At 55.4% G+C, this 23,360-nt stretch overlaps 1 long non-coding RNA gene across 1 annotated transcript; it reads right to left on the bottom strand.

The window, feature by feature from the left end:
- Positions 1-9,941: 9,941 nt before the first annotated feature.
- On the bottom strand, positions 9,942-16,881 carry LOC146402158 (uncharacterized). Its single transcript, XR_014805287.1, has 2 exons — positions 12,174-16,881; positions 9,942-11,832 (listed from the first exon to the last, which is right to left on the bottom strand). It is a non-coding gene; the product is annotated as an uncharacterized LOC146402158 (long non-coding RNA).
- Positions 16,882-23,360: the final 6,479 nt, after the last annotated feature.

Here is a 23,360-nt window from a genome sequence, read left to right as displayed (position 1 = left end):
GGGGAAAGGCCACAAGGTCACGAGGGGGTGCAGCGGTGCCCACAGCGTATCGGGCTGGGAAGGGGCAGAGCGGTGGGCTCACTCGCCGCCCCTGGGCCCAGGGTGATACAGGACGGACGGAACTGCTCGCTGGCCTGAGGATGAGTGCGTGGGTCTGCGACAGGCTCCTCCCAAGGTGTCTGCGGTGGCTTCGTGGATCTTGCCCCACATGGGAGAAATCCACGCGTCTGACAGCAGCGGACGGATGAGCCAACTGTGGGCAGCTGGCACAGTGGAAGACAACTCGCAGCAGGAAAGAACAGGGTGGGTCGCGGAGTAGACGAACCTCTAAAACCTCACCGGGCCACGCAGTGACCACTGTACCCAAGGCAGTGACCACTGTGTCCATGGCAGCGACCACCAGGCCCATGGTAGTGGCAACTGTGCTTATGGCAGTGACCACCGGACCCACAATGACCGCTGTGCCCACAGCAGTGACCACAGGGCAGTGCCACCCGACCCTGGCCAGGCGGGCAGCACCGTTGCCCCCATCCCCGCAGGTGACTGAGCTGCAGGTCCCGTGATGGCCTGTGCTGGCTCTGATGGAAAGTGCTTGTCCTGCCCAAGCCTGGCCACAGGTGACCCCGTGTACCTGAACTTGTCAGGCCTCGAGGGAAACGTGGGCACCACGGGTTCTGGGAAGAGATACAATGACCCTGCAGGGAAGGTCTGTTCTTGTGCCCACTGTCCTGACGAGGAAGTGGAGGCAGGAGCCCTGCCCAGCAGCGTGTGCAGTGGGGGCCTGTCCACCCCAAGAGCCCACAGGGCCGGCCTCTGCCTCTCCTGGACCTTCGGGTTATTCCAGGCCAGGATGGGAGGCCGTAGGTCCGGGCTCCGCGTGGGACGAGACCTGGGGCCCCGGGCAGGTGCAGCCCTCAGGTCCCTGGGAGGAAGGGGTGGGGAGGGCTGCCCACTGGACTCGGCAGGGTGACCATGACCCAGCCGGGCATGTGAAGGGCTCTGAGTGGAGCAGAGAGCACCGGCCTGGGTGTCCGGGAGCTGGCTGCAATCCCTGCCCCGCTGGTCATCAGCTTGAAAGGACGTCCCCCTGGCTCCAGGACCCCTGAGCCTTAGGGATAATGATGGCGGTGGCCATGACCACTGGGCAGTGCGGTCACTGTGCTCTCTTCATGGACTTCTTGTTCACACAACGAATATTTACTGAGTATGAGAGATGTGACAGTCGGTGGGTTTCCCGCGCTCCCCGTCCATTAAGTGGGGACAACAAGGGCATCAGGTGAGGGCCTCAGGTGCTCCGAAACAGCCAAGTTCACACGCAGAGGGGGCTGGAGCTCGGAAGGGGAGAGAGATGCTGAGGACCCCCTGAACCCCTCCCCCACTGCACGCACCAGGCCCCCCTACCAGGAGCTCCCGGGCAGCAGAGCACAGCATTAGAGACACGGCTCCAGCCCCTGCCAGCACCTGCATCTCACACTATCTCCTGTCTGTGAAATGAGGCAATGACAGGGGTGACCTCAGGGGGAGGCTGCGGGTCTGAAATGAGACGCGTGGCTTAGCCAAGGGTTACCCACCTCATTCCTGGGTGTCACTAAACTACCCAGTGGCGCAGCGAGGCTCGGGGAGAAAGCAGCAGCTCAGATTCAATCAGCCTGTATTTGTCTGCGAGGCGGTCAGTCGCGGGCCAGCCCTGGGCAGTCCAGCTGGAAACGCCCTGCCCAGTTCCTCTGTACTGGCCTGCCCACTTCTCTCCCACCTTCTGTGTGGCAAACCCGTGGGCCTGGCTGGGTCTCTGAGGGTCAGATAAAAAGACTCAACGTTTTCTCTTCGGATAAAAAGGTGCTCACTATTGACAAAGTTTCGCTGGTCTTTTAAAGGGGTGTTTATGGGATGGTTCCAGAACTGGTCTGTTGGGCAGAGTGGCAGCTGGGATGCACGCATAGTCTTTGAGCATCCATTCTGTGCCAGGCGCAGGGCTGGGCATTCGGGGTGGGCAGTAGGAGAGGGGTCCCAGCCCCATTCTTGGCTGTGTGCCACAGGATCTCCTGGTGTCCTACGGAGAAGCCCAGTGAGACAAGACAAGGAGACATGCAGAAGACGGTGGAAGGGGGAGGGGGCTGCATAAAGACACTCCCAGACTCTGCTGCTGGATCGCTCAGATTCACCAAACCCTCATTTTTGGTCACATTAAATCAGGTTTCTCCTTTGGGGATTTACATTTGCTCAGAGGAAACTGCGGGGCTTGTTCCAACGAATGGGGGGACCTTGGGCAGGGCAGTGCTTGGTCTGTTCTCCAGGCACCTGCAAGGTCCTTGGGGCCAGAAGGCTGTAAGGACATAGGGTCATGGGCTTGATCCTGGGGTTCCCCCACGGACAGCACTTTGGGGGGATGTGTGTGTGCACAACCCATTTGCACGCCATCCTCCAACACATCTCCCCAGACCCCCGTGTGAGAAGGTCCTTCCCCAGCCGCCAGCCCCAGGCCACACGCGGGTCCTAGAGCTTGGTTTGTGGGAGGTGGAGCCCTCCACTGCAGCCAGGCTGACCTGGAGCCCTGGCCGTGGCTTACGCGCCTCTCCAAAAAGCAAGCAATTCCCCCTCCCACTGTCACCCCTTCAAGGCTTAACACAGCCTCCACTGGCCCGTGACATCCCCCAGCCACCTCTGTCTTCAGCACCTTCCCCCTCCCACTTCACAGTTCATGCCTGGTGGCATTTCTATTGGGTAACATTGCTATATGGTGACACACCTATTGGTGTATCTGTATGTGTTCTCTTGCTTGGACCACTGCAGTAGCCAAACAGCAATCCTTGCCTCCTCATCACCACTGAGCCATCTTTCTCAAGCATTTCCTTGCTTAACAACCTTCCATAAGACAGAGGCGAAATTTCTAAGAGAAGAGCCAGGGCTCTCCTGGTCCAGCTTAAGCTCCCCTTTCTGGTGTCACCTCTTGTGAGGCAGCCTACTTGGCAGCCCCACCTTGAACCTGCCTGTATTGAGGTTATGTTTTCTCCCTGGAAGGTCTTTTCTTTATTCTCCACCTGGAAAAAAATCCCACTCCTTCCCCTCAGCCCGTGGTTCTCCACTAGGGGTAATTGTGCTCCCAGGGGCTCTTTGCCGATATCTGGAGCAATTTCTGTTGTCCCCACTCGATGATGTGTGTGTGTGTGGTTTTTACAATAGGGATGCTGGTCAATGTCATACAATGCACAGGTCAGCCCCAGATGGCTCAGCCATGCCAAGGCTGAGGAACTCTGCTCTAAGCCCATCAAAGGTCACGTCTCCTCGGTGAAGCCCGTCAGATCCCCAAGGCATTAGCGTCGCATCCCCCCCCCCCTCATTTCTGGCCTGTGCCGTCACCTGCCATCCCCAACAGTTAGATGGGGAGGGGTCCATCTCCTTGCCTGGCCAGGGGCTCCCCGAGGGCAGGGACCATGTCCTCGTTAGTGTCACTGTGGGTTAACCCAGGGCCTGGAGCACGGGGGAGTTTGGAAAGTATCAGTGGACCAGAAAATGAAGATTCAACTTATTGCACTAATTAGAACTAGGCTTCTGGCCTGAGACCCAGGCAGGAGGGTCAGAGAAACACGAAGCCCTGACGCCATAGCCCAGTGAGGTGTCAAGAGCATAGACTCGGGTTCACATCCTAACTTCTCCACCAGCTGTGTGACCCTGGGCTGCTCACGTAACCTCTCTGTGCTCTGTTATCGGTCGAAAGGAGCTGATACTAGCACTCACTTCTGGTGGGTTTGAAACCCGTCCATGCTTTCTCTGACCCGCCTCCCATCTGGAGGTGACACTGCCTCCTCCCCTTGAAGCTGGCCGGGCCCCGTGGCTGCCTGGGAGAAGAGAAGGTAGTAGAAATGACGCCGGGTGACTCGGAGCCTGGGTTGGAAAGGACCACACGGTTTGTGCCAGCTTCTCCTCGGAACCCTTTGCTCCACAGCCTCAGCACCGTGGAATCTGGCTCCCCTGAGGCCTTGACAAGAGCCCACTGACCACTTTCTGGTACCACGTGCTGTTCTGGGGGGCGTCTGCTCTCTCCACGGGAGGCCAGGGCCTGGGCCTCAGACGACCGGCCTCCTGGTCCTGGCTGTGCTTCCTGCAGTCCTGGTGCCCTGATCTTTCAGGTCCCTGTCCTCTGCCTGTGGCATGAAGGTAACACGAGCTCCGAGGACCTCAAGAGATAAGACCCAGAAGCTGGCTGCACAGCGCCCGGCGCGTGGTGGCTGGTATTTATTTCCGTGACGGTTTTCAAGGCGACCGCCCCCAACCCCCACCTTCCCAGGGAAAGGTGAGGAAGTGCCAGGAGGTGTAGGCTCTTCCTTGTCATTGTCGCCTCAGAGAGGAAGCCCAGGACCGGAGGACAGGTGATGGATCTGCAGTATCAGTGTGACGCTTCCTCCCTCCGGGCGGAACGCGGACAGGAAACCAAGGCGCCAGGTCCGGGGCTGGGGGGGCGAGGGGGGGCAGGCCTGGGCAGCTGCCAAACGGCAGTGCCATGGAGGGCCTGAGGGGCATGGCCCTAGATTGGGCAGTGGGACTGCGGGCAGCGCACGCAGCCCCTCTGTGCCTTGGTTTCCCTCCGGTACAGCGGGGATCCCCCCAGGACCTCCTGGGGGGCTGTGACCACCGGGGAGGTGGTGCTGGAAAGGCTTTGCACCCACGGCCAAGGCTCTCCGGCAAGCATTTCCTCTGCTCCGGGAGGGGCCGGTGAGATCAGCCCCTTTTGTTTCTAGGAAACTCATCCGCAACTGGTTCTAATAAAACCGAGGCCGCGGGGCCAGGCAGGGCAGGAAGTGGGGAAGAGCTGGGCTGCTCCTGCGGGCCCAGGGCCCGGGTCACACCAGGGTCCTCGGAGCCCCCTCCCGAGGACTTGGAGGCCAGGCATCTTCCCGGCCGGCTGGGGTCCCGGCGGTCCCGGGGAGGGTCCCTGGGGAAGGTGCGCATGTGTCCCACATCCCCGCCCCCATCCTCATGCTCCCCCTTCCCACCTCTCCTGAGCCAGATGCTGACACTGTGAGCAATTGCTCCCCAAGGCAGTTTGGAAGTACAAAGGGACGCGCCTCCGCAGCAGTAAATCACGCTTTACGTCCTCACTCCTGCCGAGGATGCCTCGGACTCTGTGAGGTCTGTGCGGATTACGTGGACCTGATGACAGGCGGAGCTCCGGCGCTGCGGTGGCCGGGCTGCACTGGTGGGACCTCCGTGGTTGTGGCCCTGCACACGTGGCTTTGCTGGCAGGGCTGTGGAGGGGCTGGGAGGCTGACCTTGGACGTGGCTTGAGGCATCAAGGTGCCTTTGAAATACCCCAAGTGTAACTGACCAGATACCCTACCACACAAGCGTTTTGGTAAGTTGGTGTGGGACCAGGTGCCTGTGTGGATGGCACGAGTGTCCCAGAGTCCCCTTTGAATGAACAGGGGACACTGAGGGCACTGTGAGGCAACAGGGGACAGCCAGACCACCTTGCTCCCCGTGACTGGGACAGGGCTGCCCCGTTGGGGTCCTCACAAGAGAAGGTGCTCAATCCTTCTCCCCCAAAAGTGATTCTAGCCTGTGAAGCCTGGAACGCAGAAGGGCTCTGGGGAGAGACACACAGCCTCTGTCCTGACTCAGCAAAGCTCTGCCTCTGCTGGCGCCCGGGCTCCTGGGCTCTAAGGTGAAAGGATCGGGGCCGGGATCCAGCCTCCATCAGTCCACGGAGGAGTGTCCAGGGTCTGCGGCCTGCCCATCGCATAGGATGCTATGATCAGGTAATCTGCCTCCAGGAATGCAAGGTTGATAAAGCATATGGAAATAACCCCATAACAGAATAAGGGAGGAAAGCCATCTTGATAGATCCGGAAAAAACATTGCAAAAATTCAGAACCAACTCACGCTAAAAACTCTCAGCAAACTAGGAAGAGAGGGAATCCTCCTTAACCGATAAAAGTTCATCGATATATGAGTCCTCCAGCGGACATCCCGCGTCACAGCAGAGGCTGAACGGAGTGCCTGTGAGGTCAGGAGTCGGGGAACAAGAGCTCCTTTGACCGCGTGTACTGCACCTAGTCCTGCAGATACTGGCTAAGCCCAGAGGGCGACACGGAGAGAGGTCGGCTGGAAGGAAGGAAGGAAAATGACTTTCTTCTAGAGGGATCACTGCATGCAGAGAAAATCCTAAGGAGTCTACAAAAAACGACTGGGTGTAATACGTGAGTGTGCCTGGAGAACAATACGCCAGGTCAACTTACCAAAAAAATCAGTGTTTTTTTAGATATTAGCAATTGATAATTGGAAGATAAAAATTTTAAAGCACCATTTAGATTAGACCACAATGGAAGATAATACGAGAAAAAGAACGTATAGGAGTTCCTGTCGTGGCGCAGTGGTTAACGAATCCGACTAGGAACCATGAGGTTGCAGGTTCGATCCCTGCCTTTGCTCAGTGGGTTAAGGATCCGGCGTTGCCGTGAGCTGTGGTGTAGGTCGCAGATGCGGCTCGGATCCTGCGTTGCTGTGGCTCTGGCGTAGGCCGGTGGCTACAGCTCCAATTGGACCCCTGGCTTGGGAACCTCCATGTGCCGTGGGATGTGGCCCTAGAAAAGGCAAAAAAAAAAAAAAAAAAAGAAAAAAGAAAAAGAATATATATATATGTATGTATATATGATTGGTCACTATGCTATATAGCAGAAATTGACTCAACACTGTAAAGCAGCTATACCCCAATAAAAAATAAATTAAAAAATAAAAGACATCAAAACCATAACATAGCTAATGATAAATTCAACCATAAAGTATTGCTGAGGGACACTAAGGAAGACCTACATAAATGGAGTGATAGACCGTGTTTATGGATCAAAAGAGTCCCTGCTTTTAAGAAGTCAGTTTTTCCCAAATTGATCTTTCGATTTAAGGCAATCGTAATAAAATCTCAAGAGGATCCGGAAAAAAAAAAAAAAAAAGAAATTGACAAGCTGACTCTAAAACGTACATGGACATGGAAAGGGCTAAGAGAATAAAAATGATTTTGGAAAATAAGGATAAGACTGGAGGACCTGTATGACCTGATCTCAAGCCTTCCGATAAAGGGACAATAACTGGGACTGCACGGTACTGACACAAAGACAGGCAGAGACCAACTGATCTGCACCCATGTGGTCAGTGGCTGCTTGACAGTGGAACTCAGGGAAGTCAAGGGAAGAAAAGTTTCGTTCGACGGTATGCCCAAGTTGGAGTTCCCGTCGTGGCGCAGTGGAAATGAATCCGACCAGAAACCATGACGTTGTGGGTTCAATCCTTGGCCTTGCTCAGTGGGTTAAGGATCTGGTGTTGGCGTGAGCTGTGGTGTAGGTCACAGACTTGGCTGGACTCCTGCATTGCTGCGGCTGTGGTGTAGGCCAGCAGCTCTGATTCAGCCCCAAACCTGGGAACCTCCATATGCCATAGGTGCAGTCCTGAAAAGCCAAAGAAAACCAAAAAAAACAAAAAAAAAAACCCCACTATGCCAAGATGGATCCCCATATAAACCAGTGCTGCTTGGGCCGTTAGAGATATTATGCAAGCTACACAGATAATTTTAGGTCCTGGCAACCATCTTACAAAAAAGGAAATAAGAGAAATTGAATTTATATATATAAATTATGTGTATGTACATATGTTGACTTGACATATGTTCATGTGTGTATGTGCATGTACACACGGTATGTCCACACATTCATACACAGCACCTGCAGCATGTGGAGGTTCCTGGGCCGGGGATCAAACCTGCACCTCGGCAATGACAACGCTGGATCCTTAACTCGCTCGGCCACTGGGAATTCCAGTATTCTATTTTATTGAAGCTGATAGGTGAAAAGCACTGTCATTTCAACATGGACATCTCACATTTTCTTGGTCCCAAGTCTTCAAAGTCTGGTGTACATATTTGCTTACTGCACATGCCAATTCACACGAGCCGCATTTTAAGTACTCAATAGCTACCTGTGGGAGTTCCCGTCGTGGGGCAGCAGAAACAAAGCCAACTAGTATCCATGAGGATGCAGGTTCGATTCCTGGCCTTTTCTCAGTGATTCAAGGTTCCAGTGTTGCCATGAGCTGTGGTGTCTCAGACGAGGCTTGGATCTGGCATTGCTGTGGCTGTGGTGTAGGCCGGCAGCTACAGCTCTGATTCGACCCCTAGCCTGCGAACCTCCATATGCCATGGGTGTGGCCCTAAAAAGCAAATAAAAATAAAAATAAAAAAGCCACCTGTGGCCAGTAGCTACTATTTTGTACAGTCCAGATTATGGACAAAAATGCACTTTGAATATTATTTCACACTATTTATAAAATTGAGATAGATCATTGACCTACATATAAATGCCCCAAACTCTAAAACTTCAAGAGGAAAACATAGCAGGAGATCTTTATGAACTTGGGATAGGCAAAGATGTCTTAGATAAGGCGCTGAAAGCATTAACCATAAAAGAAAAACAGCGATAATTGAATTTAAAGTTTTAAACTTATGTTCTTCAAAAGATACCATTTAGAAAATAAAAAAGTCTATCCCAGTCACTGACTGGGACAAAAAAGTCACAGTGTGTATATTTGATGAAGGATTTGTATCTAGCATATTAAAAACAAAAACACCCCAAAAACCTGTTACGCTCAATAAGAAGAAGCCAACAATACCATAAAAAGGAATAATTATTAGAAATGTGTGAACGTGTGGTACTGACACACAAAAAGATACCTGGAGAGTCAGAGAGCACAGGGAAGGTGCTCAACCTCACTAATTATCAGAGAATTAAATTAAAACACACGGAGATGCTCAGCCGTTAGAATGGCTATCGATACCAACTACTGGCAAAGCTGGAACAATTAGAATCCCTACTGCTCATGGGCATATGCCCAAGTTTACAACAGCACTGGAAAAGAGTTTCATAATTTCTTTCTTTTCTTCTTCTTTTCTTTTTTTTAGGGCTGCACCTGCGGCATATGGAAGTGGGCTAGGGGTTGGAATTGGAGCGGTAGCCGCTGGCCTACACCACGGCCACAGCAACATAAGATCTGAGCCATGTCTGAGACCTACACCACAGCTCACAGCAATGCTGGATCCTTAACCCACTGAGCAAGGCCAGGGATCAAACCTGCGTCCTCATGGATGCTAGTCAGATTCGTTTCTGCTGAGCCACTATGGGAACTCCAAGAGTTTCATACTTTCTTATGGAACCAAATATACCTTCACCATGAAAACTAACACTTCCTCAAGAAATAAAAACAGGACCACAGAAAGATTTCAACAGCAACACTCACAAAAACTTTGGTATAGTAACCTCAAACAGTCTAAATCCTTATCTGGAGGTAAATGGATAAAAAGTATGGCATATTCATACAGCGGACTGCTACTCAGCTTAAAAAGGAAAAAACAAAACCCTACTGATACAAGGAACATGGGTGAATCTCAAAAACATACCACTGAGTGAAGGAAGGCATCCGCAGAAGAGAATATATAGTATGATTCCCCTTATTTGAAACTCTAGAAGAGACAAATCTAATTTAGTGATAGAAAGCAGACCAATGGTTGTCTAGGGCCAGGACTGGGGGAGAGGGCAGGGGTTGCCTGAAGAGGGGTTCAAGGGAACTTTCTGGGGTGATGATGGGAGGTTCTATAACCTGTTACTGGTTATATTTACATATATGGTATAAGTTTTTTGAAATTTGTTGAAATGTACACTGGCAATGAGCACATTTCCTTGTACGCAAACCCTACCTTTAAAAAGGTCAAGAACTGTTATTTCACACAAAATTAGAACAAGTTTTACAAAATCACCTGTAATCCTACCCTTTGGAAATAATCCTGTAAATATTTTGGCACATAGTCCAAATGACATTGCAAACATTTTCTTGGTATATATGTCATGTACATTCAGTGTTTTACAAAATCAGAGTCATGTTACATTTAGTATTTTGTAACTTCCTTTTTCCATTTAACAGCATCTTGAACGTATTTCCACATCCTCAAAAGCACTCCCATACCCACACTTTTAATGGCTGTGGAAGCACTGCATCCTATGACTATATCCTCATTTACATCATCCAGCCCTGCCTGTGGGATATTTAGGCTGTTTCCCATTATTCGCTATCATAACCATGTTGAGCTAAACATCCTCGGAGTTACATCTTTTTGCTCATCAAATGGCTTCCTTGGTTGAATTCCAAGCAGTGCAGGGGGCCAGGTCAAAGGCCCTGGTTAAGGCTGTGGATGAGTAATACCCCAGCAGCTCAGGACCCCATCACTGTAGGAATCTGGATTTCCTTTATCAGTGTGTGAGATGCCCTTGAGGATGAATTCCAAGAGCCAGCCGCCTTTTTCCTGTTGGCTCCCCACCTCCGTTCTGTCGGAGGCGAGTCCTGAGGAACACTTGTAGAATGCGCTCTTCTTGAGGGTGTGTGGGTGGAGGTGTGTGGAGGAGGGCCCTGGCACCTGCAGGGGGAAATATCTGAATTGATTGCTGGGAGCATTTCTCTTCCTCTTGGAGCTGAGCAAGGCCTGCGGGTGGGAGGCCCCTCCGCCTGGCAGGGCTGGGAGGCAGGCCAGGTCAAGAGCCACACTCCCGAGCAAATACCACCTGCTCCAGGTCATTCTTGCAGCGTTAGCTGGGGCACTGCCCAGGGACCTCGCCTGGGGCACGGGTGGAGCTGGTGGCCAAAGGCCAGAACACACCCCAAATCAGAAACTTCCCTCATCTTTTCTTGCTGGTGTCCGAGAAGTGCTTGCCGTGGTCAGCAGGATTTTGTTAAGTCATGTGTCCACTGGATCTCTCCAGGGTGGGCCACAGTAGGTAAAAAGCTACAAAAACAGGTCTCTGGCCCTTTTCTAGCTCATTCCAGGGCCCTCCCCACAGAGCATGTGATACCTGCTATACGATCAAATTTGGCCAAGATTTCCAGAAGGCTGTTCTCTTTCCCCTCCTCTCCTCCCCTTCACCCCTTTCCTATCGAATAGATATTAGACCCCCCCCCCACTTCTCCCTTGGGGGCTCAGATGACTATTCCACGGTCTGTCTCCTTCAGGGGTTCATATTTAATTTTCTCTCCCCCCGGGCTCCGGTCCCCAGCGCCCCTCGCCCCGCAGGGAGGAGTCACGAGGGTCTCTGGGCAGCACGCATAGGCACAGACACACACGAAGGTCACAGAGAACGTTCTGCATCAGTTCCTGAGACATTCCCTATCTTTTCAGGCTCACAGCCCTTTAATAGGTGCTCCGGAAGATCCCCAATCCTGGGGGTTCATTGAAAAAGCCGTCAGGGTTGACAGACGTCCTCTTTGCGCCCATGGAAAAGCACTTCCGGTTCACAAGAGCACTTCCCGGTTCGCGGAAAGTACTTCCGGCCCGAGGGCTAGGCGTGGAGAGGGGGGGCTTTGGGCTCTGGCCGTGCACCTCGAGGGCACAGCTTACCTCTGCGACACTCAGGTGTCCTCACCCAGGACTCCGGGCTGAGCACCGCGCGGGTGTGGTCCTGCTGTTGTGAGCGCCTGTAGTTAGTGTCCAGGGAGAGGTGGTCCGTCGGGGACGAAGCCAGGGACGGGGCGAAGGAACCGAGAGGCAGGACAGCTGCACTCGGGTATGCCCAGGCTCGCTTTGCAGGGTTGGCGCCCAAGGTCCCGTGGAGGAAGGGGCACGAGGCCAGTTTTACCTCATCGTGTGGAATAACTTCGCAGCCCTGGAGGCAAACAAGCCAGATGGCAGCTTCTTGGCAACTCAAGCATTGGACCAGGTGAGGAGTCAACCAGCATGTGGCCAGTGGATGGACACGAGGGGGGAGTGTCTCACAGTACCTTGTCCAGTAAGGCCTTCACAGTTTTTGACTGTCATTCTTTTTTTTTTTTTTTTTTTTTTTTTTTTTTTTTTTTTTTTTTTTTTTTTTTTGGTCTTTTTTGTCTTTTGTTGTTGTTGTTGTTGTTGCTGTTTCTTAGGCCGCTCCCGCGGCATATGGAGGTTCCCAGGCTAGGGGTTGAATCGGAGCTGTAGCCACCGGCCTACGCCAGAGCCACAGCAACGCGGGATCCGAGCCGCGTCTGCAACCTACACCACAGCTCACGGCAACGCCGGATCGTTAACCCACTGAGCAAGGGCAGGGACCGAACCCGCAACCTCATGGTTCCTAGTCGGATTCGTTAACCACTGCGCCACGACGGGAACTCCTGACTGTCATTCTTACGTTATTAATATCATTGTGGATAGTTTCTTTCCTTTGTTCTGTTCTAGACATTCCTCCAGGGAGCAGGCATTAGTGGGGTGCAAAAGAAGGGCCTTGTGAAAGTGTTCTCCTCCTGAGCTGTGGGGACCCCAGTGTGGTTGGTGGCTGCCTTGGGGCGAGGGACAGATGGCGGTGTCCTTGGTGAGTGAAGCTCATCTGTTTGTTTTGAAGGAAACCCTTCTGCCAACCCAGCCACCCTTAGCTGTCTCTGTCTGGCGAGTGGGTGAAATCCAGGTGGGCTCCCTGGCAGGAGTGGTGGGAACGTTTGGCTGGAGCTGGCCCATTTGTTCATGGAGGATGGGCAGGGGGCTTCAGGGAGCAAAGGGCAGGCAGGAAACCAGCAGCCCACCCAAGTTCCTGCCGGCACAGGCTGCAGTGGGCAGAAACTGCTTCCTCTCTTGCCCGGCATTGAGGAGAAAGGAACTAGACTCAGTTCCTGAATTGGAAAGGAGAGGAAAGGCAAGGCTGTGAACTATTGACAGCACTGCACTTTCCCCAGCTCTGGGAGTGATTTGCATGGGAACCCACGAGGCGGAAGCAGTATTTTAGCAGCTGCTTTCCAAGGCTGATGAACAGCAGGAGACGTGGCAGTGAAGACAACACATCCAGATTTCCGGTCCCCAAGTCTTTTCAGAAAAGCAGCAAACTCTGTTTGTGGCACCTGGGCGTCTCCCATGCCATGGCGGGTCTCGTGGGCCCAGGCAGCTGGTGCCACCCTTGCCAGAAGTGCCACCTGGGCCAGGTGCCCTCCCGCCCCGGCTCTGCACCTGGGTGTCCTTGGCTGGTCACATCATTTGTTGCAAGACGTGTGTACAGACTGAACTGAGGTTATACGCAGAAAGTTGCTACTACTTATGACTGCAAATCTCTGCATCCTGGACATGAATCAGACCTTGCTCAATGGCCTCTAAGTAGCTCGACGTATTTAATGTTTCTGATGGCAAGCAAGTCAGTAAGGACTTGCAGCAGCCACCGTAAAGTCACAACAGGGGTGTGAGTGTCCATGCCGAGCTTGGCAGGTGACAGGCACTGTGCTAAGCACCTTATATGGATTATTATGACCGGTCCCCGTGAGAATCTGCGGTTGTCGTATTGTTATAACCATTCTACAGCGAGGGAAGGTTGTTCCAGGTCACTCAACTAGCCGGTGGGTGGCTGGTGTCCAACTGCAGGCCCCTGTCTTGCCCATCAGCCTCCACTGGACACACACACACACACACACACACACACACACACACACACGCAGCAGATCTTAACCTGGTGCTTGGGGTCTCAGAAGCAGGTGTGGGTAGACTAGACTTCTGGGGATCCAGAAGTATATGCAAATTTATGCAAATATGAATTCTTTCCCTGGGGAGCAGCTGCATGGATTTATAAGATTTCTAAACAGGCTAACTAGGAAAGCAATCGACGGACTTGTCATATCGATCAGATCGTTAGGGAGAGACCGCGGGAGAAACGAGGTACGGGTGAAGTGACCAGAAGGACAGAAGACGCAGGCCGGCAGCATGAAAGCAGGACGCGGCCTCAGCCTGATGCCCTGGGGGCTCCGGAGGCCCCATCCACGGCAGAGCTGCTTTCCAAGTCCCAGCCGGTGAGCCAGGGGCTCAGGGCTGCGCTGGGGTCTGGTGGGTCTGTAGCCCTTGGATAGTTCTCAGAAGGGAGCTCAGGTGCTTGGCTGGAGGAGCAGAAGCACAGAGAGGCTGCGGGAAGAACACCCCGAAGCCGTGAAAGTGATGCAGCTCCATCCGGCTGGGGCACCAGAGGTGTCTGTCTGTCTGAAGGCTGACTGGAGGCCGGGGCTGCTGGCACTTCCCGGGAGCCGCCAGGAGCCAGGGCACACTCTGCTCTTGTTTGCTGGTGATTTGGGGCAAGTCTCTCCCCTGATCCTTGTCTCATCAACTGAAATGCTCATTTCTTCCCGCTGCACCTCCTCTGCAACTCCCTCCCTGTTCCCACCCAACTGTGGGTGCCTCCCTGAGGCTCCCCTTGCTTGTGAGTGTGCCGATTGCGCTGGCCTCAGCCATGTGCCCTGAGCCAGACATCCTGGATGCGTGTGCGGCCTCAGCCTGCCCAGAGGCTGAGAGGAGAGAAGTGTGGGGAGAAAGACGGGGGAGGAGGGAAGGGGAGAGAGGCGGGTGCTCAAGACACAGCAGGGGGAGGGACCAGTCCCCCACCCCCCACCCCGCAAGAGCACGGTGGCCCGGTGTTCCCAGTGCTGAGTCTCACCCAGGCCTAGTTCTCTCTGTCACCCGGGCAGTTGCTAAGCATCCTTGGACCCACAGCAAGCTTCCGGCCACATACGTTCCAAGCACCTGCTGTGCGCCGGCACAGGGCACCTGCTGTGTGCAGGCCCAGGGCAGTGAAGCCTGGGGCAGCCTCTGCTTTCATGGGGCTCGCGTTATATACGGAGGTTCGACTTCACTCAGGGCACCATGTCGAGGAAACTCCAGGTAGGGGTTTCCTGTGGGCTCGCAGTCAAGGGCGGGGGTCCTTGCTGGTGGAGACCCTGATGGCCTCAGCCTTCACCGTGGGCCTTGAGCAAAGACCCTCCCACGGCCCCTCCGCACTGCATTCCTGGGGGCGTGATCTGGACCCTGGCTACCCCTCAGGCTCATTCATTTTCACTGGCCCTGCCCCAGAACGTTCTAAGTGCATATGAATTGAATGCTGGCTCTCACCCCAATCTCTGCCCCCGCCCCCAGCCCCGGCCAGCAATTCCTTACCTCGAGGAGGTCAAAGAACAAGCAGAGGAGCGTTTTAATTGGTCTGCCGGGGGCATCCCGGCGCTGAGAGCCTCCCCCAGAGGCCCCTGCCCTCCCTTCCCCGTTTAGGTCCATCCTCAGCCCTGACTGCTCACCTGTCTGCCCTGGGCTGTCACCCTTCCAAATAGCCATTTCGGGGGTTACCCCTGTGGAGGGGGGCGGCGCTTGCTGACCAGCCCGGCATCACCTTTTGCTCGTCGGGGATGAGAGTGAAGCGATGTCCCAGCTGCCAAGCGCGGCAGGCAGTCCCTGCCGGGGTCCTGGTTAAAAAGCCTCCATGGAGGACATTTAGGGGACAGCTGGGAGAGATGTAAACACGGACCCGGGATCAGAGGATATTAGGGAATTCTTGCTACTTTTTCTCGGGGAATGAATCGCACTGTGAGCACACAAGGAATGTCTCTCTCTGGAGATGCTGCAACACGGAGGGTGGCGGTACCGGCGGCTGGAAGAGACAAGATGTGGTCCAGCAGTGTCTGTCCGACTTTCTGCTGAGCAGAAACTTTGGCAAAAAGATTGTAGTGTTGAGTCTGAGTCATGGATATATGGGAAGCATTTGCTTTCATTACTGATTTTCTCGATTTGTGCCTTGTTCTATAGACGTGTAAAATCTTGTTTGAGGGCAGGTAACCCACACGGCGAGGTCGCAGGAGCTGACCGCTCAGGCGCGGGGGCCGGATGCCACCTGAGCTGCTGGCTGACCCAGGCCCAGCCCTGCTCGGGCTCCCGTCCTGGGGTCCCAGGCGGTACCTCAGGGGCCCCGAATGCCGTCCCTCACACACCCCGCCTTCGCAGCCACACCTCGTTCCCACAACCCTGCTGCCGCATGGCGGGTCCCCTTGTGCCCGGCTGTCCCAGGAGCTGCCCGGGCCCTGGGGCGGTGGAGCCGGGGCGTGCCTGGGCAGCCGGCACCTCTTCCTCCCCGACATTCACATGTCAGCGTTTGAGAAGTGCCTTCCTCCCCTGGGGCCTCTGGAAAGTGCTGAGGGGCGCGAGCTAATTGTGGCCCTGCTGCCGCCTGGCCGAGGGCAGGTCAGGGCCCTTTGGGAGCTGCTGGAAGGCCAGGGTGCAGGGAGGTGGCGGGAGGGAGGGAAGGACCTGGCACTTGAGTTTCTTGGCCTTGGCAGGGCGCACGGAGGGCTGGCCCCGGGTGGGCACCTGCACTAGCCCAGAGCCAGCTCGTGTCCTGTGTGGAGTGGCTTCAGCAGAGAAGATGACCAGCGGCCAGGAGCACTGGCAGGGCCGGAGCTGGTCTCACCGCCCGGAGCATCAGGACCCATGAGGGGGGCATATTCCACACGGTCCGGTTCGGGGGTGGATGGGCTCGAAGCCTGCGTTTCCCTCGGGTCCCCAGCAATGCAGGTGGCTCTGGCCAAGGCCACTCCTCCCTCTGCTTTCAGGGAAGGGGCTCGGGGAGCCCAGCGATAGGATGGAACCTGCCCCACCCCCGCCCCTCATAGGCATCACACGCCAGCCTGCGGGTCTCCAGCCTGAGCCCCGGTGCTGCCTGGCTGTGGGTGCACGCGGGTGCCCTCTGACCCCGAGGGCAGGGGTCAGCTGTCCTCCATTCGTCATCGTGACCTGTGCCGGAGGGAGGCAGGGCCCCTTCCTGAGAGGAAACCGAGCGAGAGCCATGGTGGCCTTGGACACGGTGGCCTTTGCTCTGCTTAGGGGCCCAGCCTGGAGCCTGGGGGGTGATGGGTTGGCGGGGGGGGTGGGCAGAGCTGCCAGGCATCCTCCAGAGAAGCCCGCCCCTCCCTCAGGGGCTCCGCAGCCGCAAAGGCTCTGGTTTTCCACAAGGGCCACCTCTACGCAGTGACCAGCTGGGAAGCAGACGCCAGGGAACCCGACCTCCGACTCTAGACTGCAGGTTTAGAATCTAGTTGGTTCTCGCAACCATGACCAGTGCCGCCACTTCCGCACGACACAGGAGTGGCTGCACTTCAGGCCACGCTTGCCATGTCCCCCTCGTTCCCGGAGGCCGGGGGACTCCCCGGTGGAGGTGGCCTACTCCGTGACAGAGGTCAGCCCTCGGGGGCCCTGAGCACGTGTGTTCTCCCATGTGTTTGCTGGACGCAGCTCCCTCCCAAACAGGCGGGGCTGCTGATGGCCTCGGTCTGCCGCCACCCCTCCTGCTTCTCTCTTGGTCCCGCATCCCAGCCATGCCGCCCCCTTGCTCTGCTCCAACGAGGAAACACACCCCATCGGCCCAGCCTTTGCCCTGTCTGTTCCCTCTGCCAGGAGCGCTGTTCCTCCCATGCCCGAGCCACTCTGCCCCTCACAGCAGCGTCTGTGCTCCTCGTGGGCTCCCCGCCCGCGTCACCACTGCCCTTCCTGCCTCTGTGCGGACTGTCACAGCATTAACAGCCACCTGACTTTTTTTCTTTTTTCTTTCTTTCTTTCTTTTTTTTTTTTTTGTTGGCTGATTTGTTTTGTTAATTTGTAATCTGCTTCTGTCTCTGGCCCTCTCTGGAATGAGTTCACAATGTAGAGAGCAGGGCTTTCTCTGTCCTGTCCCCGGACAGCGCTCAACAGACTGTAGCTGCTCAATAAAGATGTGTGGCAGGATGCACGAGTGAAGGAATGAGTGAGTGATCAACGCAGATCATGCTGGAAGCGGCTTTCTGAGTTCTGAATTGCAGCTAGGGAGAAAATGCAAACCCGCTTGTGAAAAGCACGCTCAGGCTCAGGTAGGCCCCAGGCTCGCTGGGACAGCGAAAGGGTTCTGATGATAAGGCGGCTGTGCCCCTTTTGTCCAGCAGAGGGCAGCCAGTTCCCGGCAGCTTGGAATTCTTGCTGTGCTCAGAAGGGCTTATTTCTTTTTTCCTCTTTGAATTTATTTTTGAAGTTTAATGGGAAATATTTTTTTCAAAAATCCCACAGTCTACACAAGGGGGGGAAATAACTTGATCTTAACACAGGCACTTGGGAAACTGTTTCCTCCTAAGTTTCAAAGTGACTTCTTTTTCAGGACATTCAGAGGCCCGTGGCATGGGCATTGGCCAGCTCGGGGATGGAGCTTGTCATCTAAAGGTTCTAAAAAGTTCACTGGGACTGCTCCTGCCCATCGTTGCCAGCCTGCCTGCTGGCATCACAGTCGCAGAGCTCTGTCTTTGGAGCAGAATTCCCCAGGAGATGTCTGCTCTGAGTCCCGGGCCCACCGTTGCCAGGCAGGGATGGGGGAACAGGAAGCCTCGGCTGGGAGTCTGGTCTGGTACTAATTAGCTGTGTGACCTTGGGCAAGTCACTTAACCTCTCTGGTCTGTTTACTTTTCTTTAAATGGGGTGCCGGATCAACTCATCTTGAAGTTCCGCTGAGCACAAAAGTCAGCGGGGAGGGGAGGGCTCCTAGCCCCGTTTCTGGGTTCGAGCAGGCCTTAGAGGCATTTCTTAAGTGTCGACGGAGTGTGTGGGACTCGGGTGGACCTGGATGGATCTGTAGCCGCCCTTTATCTCCAGCTGTGGAATGGAACTAGGGCTGACTCATGGCCTTGCCACTAACTGCACGGGTGACCTCCAGGGGCTTGTTTCTCTGAGCCTCAGTTTGCCCATCTGCAGGCTGGGATCAGGGTGTACCTTTGCAGGGGTGTTGTGAGTTTTCAGCACGATAACAAATGAGAGTGTGTGGGTGTGTTAGTGTGTGGGAGAATGTGTGCATGTGAGTCATGAGTGTGCATGTGTGTGTGTGTGTGTGTGTGTGTGTGATGAGAAGACAGTGGAGGAAAAAACCCTTACAGCATACAGCTCAGTGACTGACCTTTTGAAAAGAACTGAAAAGTTAGGAAAACATTGGTGAGACCCGCTGTCTGTCAGGGCCTGTGCCAGATGCTTTGCCCACATGGCGTCATTTAATCCTCACAACTCCACGCAGGAGGAAGGGACTTGGCAGACAAGGGAATGGAAGTTCAGAGAGGTTGAGCCACTTTCCCAAGAGCACCCAGCCAGGAAGTGCAGGGCAGGGCTCAATCCCAGGGCTCCCTGGTCCAGGAGCAAGAGGTGATGGGGGGCCCACAGTATCCTGGCCATCCCTGCGACCCAACTCAGGGAGCGTTGGGGGGGGCTGCAGGCAGGCTTGGGCGAGGCCTGCATGATGGGCAGGGCAGCAGGAGCCCCACTGAAGTCACTTGACCCTGTCATCCCTTCATTTCCTGCTCTGCCGAAGAGGAAATGTTTACACAGCGTCCCCACACAGACGCTCCACAGGCCTGGACTTGCAGTAATTAGCCAAACAATGAGGGTCCAGTGGCAATGGAGTGGCCCAGGCATTGGCCCGGGGTCAGGCGGCCAGGGGCCTGGCTCCTCACTGACAAACTTGCCTTGTGACGCTGGCCTGTCCCCACGCCGCCCTGGATCTGTTTCCCTGCCTGGGAAAGGCAGAGGCTGGCGAGCTGGCCTCCGTGACCCCTGGAGGGCCCCATCAGTGGGTGGCCCGCCTGGTGACGTGCCTGGGAGGGAGGGAAGTAGGCAGAGGGCTGGGCGGCGCCCATGCCAGACTCTCTTCCCAATCTGCATCCTGGCCCACTCAGCCTGAGGGTCCCTGAATCAGCTCCGCAGCCAACCACCACTTAGGAAACATCTTTTCCAAGGGGTTGGTTTGCTCATTCATTAATTGAGACATTGATTAATGAATGGACCAAATATTTATTATGCACCCATGGCTAGCTGTCCTCTCCAAACTATGCTCCCCTTTGAAGAGAACTCTCTCTCTCTTTTTTTTTTTTTTAAGGTGGCTGTCTGGCCAAGGACTACATTTCCCAGGCTTCCTTGCACCCAGATGGTCACGTGACTGGTTCTCACCAATAGGGGTGAGCAGTGAAACTGGTTGCTGCTTCTCTCCGGGGCTTTCGGAAGGGGGTTGTCCCAGCCGAGGGGTGAGGGGCTGAGTATCTACTCCTGGCTGCCCCTGAGGGGTGTTAACACCCTGGCAGCTCCCGTTTACCTTGTGCTCAGGTAAGGCAGCTGTTTCCAGATGTCTCGGGCTGCCATCACAAACTGGGTGGCTTGAAGACAACAGAATTTATCCCCCACACTCGGAGGCTGGGGGGCTGAGAACAGCGTGTTGCAGGTCTGCGCTCTCCGGTGGCTCCAGGGAGGCATCCTTCCCTGCCTCGCTCCTCGCCGTGGGTGGTGGCCAGCCATCCTTGGTGCCACCTGGCTGTGGCTTCGTCAGTCCAGCCCCTGCCTTCATCTTCACGTGGCCTCTCCCCAGTGTGTGCACGTGGCTCTCCGGTCAGGACAGCAGTCAGTGCATTCAGCACCCACTCCAAGGCAGTATAACTCGTTTTAATCACATCAGCAGAGACCCAGCTGCCAAAGAAAGTCCCATCACAGCCTGTGGGTGGACATGCACCTTGCGGGGTGCATCGTGCAGCTTCCAGGCAGAGATGCTGGCCTGGGCAGCTGGAGTTTTGAGCACTATAAAAAGTGTTCCTGGAGAGCGGGCACCGGCGGGCATTCACCCAGACTGGGACCCAAAGCACAGGCGTTCAAGTGGGGGTTCAGTGGTCAGAGGGCGTGGCGCTGGTGTTGGGATCTCATTTGTTCAAAAAAGTCCTCGATTTTGAGTAAAAGATTTCTCCTTGGAATGCCTGCATTCTTTGCTCTCTCTGCTTAATGCTGCTCTGCCTGTTGAAGGGGTTTTAGCATCTCCCAGACAACGCCACTCCCTGGCTGTGTGTCCCTGGGCAAGTTACTTAACCTCTCTGGGCCTCGGCTTCCTCGTCTCTCAAATGGGATTGAGGCACAGCACAGCTTGGTGGGGTTCCTTTGAAGATGAGTGAGATCACACACGTGATAATAGGACTCTGCGCAGCAGGGATGCTGCTCTTTAGTTTGGTGGCTGCGTGGGTTGCGGGGGGTGACTTCTTTGAGCTGCTTAGGGACCGCTTCGGGGTTGGCTCTGACCTCCCACCGCTCCTCCCAGAGCTGCCCGGGTGGGGGGGAGGGGGGCTCCTCTCTGGTGGACCCTCGGGTGAGGCCAGCAGCACCCTTGGGTGCCGGGCCCCATCTGCCGTTTCCCTCTCTTCTCTTTCTCCCCCAGGACCCAGGCGAGGGCCTGCCTCCGTTTCAGATCCCCTCCCGCCCTCCTGCAGGCCCGAGACAGGATGCGAATGTGGGGAACAAAATGGGAAACAACGATCCACCCTGTGCAACGTGGCCACCAACGCTCTTTCCCAGGCGTGACTCAGGGCGTAGGAATCGCCCACATTTGGTTTCCAAAGCCAGGCTGGGCCTCTGCAGGGTTCATGTCCCCTAATAGGTAACAGGACAGCTGGGCTCTGGCTTCAGCCGGGACGGACTCCGCAGATGTTGGCCTTTCCGGGTTCCAGGTCACACTGTCCCCGCGCTTTGAGAGCTTTGGCGCCTGGCTGGCCGCCCAGCCCCGCCCTCCCCCTCGCTTCCCTGAGCAGGGGCAGTAGCCCTGGACCCCACCCGCGGGGACCCTGGCCTCAGGGCTTCTCTCCACGTGACTCTCCCTCCGGAGGGTCCATGCCAAGATCTGATGCTCTAGTTGAGCAATTTGGGGCAAGCCTCGAGCGAGACGTGTCCTGATTTTCAAGATAAAGTCCAGACGCGGTAGAGCCGCGACCAATCCCCATGCTGCCTTTGCCTCGAGTGCAGCCGGGCCTCTGCTGCCTCGGCCGGGCCTGGACACAGCGAGGCCTGCCTTCCGGGCAGTCGTTTGGAACTGCTTTTGCAAAGGCTCCGTTGGCCTCCAGCCGCTCGTTCTCAACCCAGTGGTAGGACCTGAGGGCGCTGGCAAGGGCTCGCTACTTGGGGACACACTGCTTTACATGACAGCGCTGGGGGCAGGCGAGCCTGGCACTCAGCTGGCAGTGCTGGGTCCGAGGGGCTGGTAGTGGACGCCCGGCTCTGCTCAGAATACGTGCTGCCGACCCCCTGTGAGCTGCCAGGCATTTTGAAAAGCACCCCTGGAGATGGGTGGGTATACTGTCCCATTTTACAGATGGGAACACAGAGGCTCAGGAAAATGAAGGTTCACTTACTTAGGGAAGTGCAAGGGCTGGGCTTTGAAGCCAGGACAACCGGACTCCACCCCCGAGGCTGGGAGCTCAGGGAAGTCTTCCCTTTCAGCCTCGGAGCCCGTTTCCTGCCCTCCCCTCTGCAGCCGGGCAGCGGGTCTGTGTCCCACACCTGGGCCTGACCACCAGCGGCCTGGGCATCCCAGCGACTCGAGACAGCGGGGCTCTGGGAAGTTTGGGGAAGGCAGCCAGTGTTGTCTTTTGCAGGGTTTTTCTTTTAGGTGACGAGGCCATCGGGGTCAGCTTTGAGACAAAAGTTGGTATTCCTGCAGCTGAAACTCAAGAACCCGGGGACACTGGGCGACACGGGCGTCACCGTGGCAAGAGTCTAGATCCAAACACCGATGTCTCACAAGGGCTCCCAGGAGCGCAGGACAGGGGACCCTCGCAGCCCAGCGGTGGGTGCTTTATCTCGGGAGGGGGACTGGGTCCCCCAGAAGCAGAGCCCGACACAAGGATTTGGGTGCAGGTAGCTTATGAGGCGGGTGTGGACCAGGAAGCCTGTAGTCAGCAGGATACTGGCCCCAGAGACATCCACACCCTAGTCCCTGAAACCTGTGACTGTGTGACCTTCCCCAGCAAAAGGGACTCCGCAGGTGTAACTGAGTGAGACATTTCAAAACGGAGAGGTTATCTTAGGATTCTCTGAGTAGGTCCCATGTAGTCACGAGCCTCCTTGAAAGATGGAAGACAGACTTGAAGATGTTACCCGATGACTCTGAAGATGCAGAGGGGGCCCCGGGCCAGGGATGCTGGGAAGGTCGTGGCGAGCGCCTGGGCACCGAGGGGCTCTGAGGGACCGCAAGGTGCCTTGCTGTGCCCGAGGGGCTGCACAGAAGCAATACATTCACCCCCAGGAGCCCACCACTGCGCTCCCGGCTCCCCTCGCATGCCCCGCACAGGCTGAGAAGTGGGGAGAGGCGGGCACAGCTGTCAGGGGTGCCAGTGCCCAGAGGCGATGGGCAGGGCCTCGACCTAACCTCATCCAAGTACCACCTCCTTTTACTAATATTTTTTTTTTTTTTACATAGATTTGCTCTAAAAGACATTTAAGTGCACGTAAAGGGAATCTTGGCCCCAATAATAATTCCTGAAAGATGACGGGTTGGATACTTAATTCTGCACTTTTTTTCCCCTAATATTTAAGATTAGAAGTACATTCAGCATTAAAACAAAAAATCTGCCCGTTGATCACCTAAAAAAAAATTATCCCCTGTTACCACTGAGGGATCCAGGCTGCGCATTCTTGAAAATGCCGCATTATCTTATGTGCCCCAACAACCGCCCATTTTACGGATGGGGAACTGAGCTCAGAGAGGTTAAGTGAT

Source organism: Sus scrofa, chromosome 6 (assembly GCF_054392235.1).
Source record: "Sus scrofa isolate SSC_HxYL_T2T_F1_AM1 chromosome 6, Sscrofa_HxYL_maternal_Yorkshire_Landrace_v2.0, whole genome shotgun sequence".
NCBI lineage: Eukaryota > Metazoa > Chordata > Mammalia > Artiodactyla > Suidae > Sus > Sus scrofa.
The sequence above is the reverse complement of the archived record's forward strand: the minus strand, read 5'-3'. Positions and strand labels throughout refer to the sequence as shown.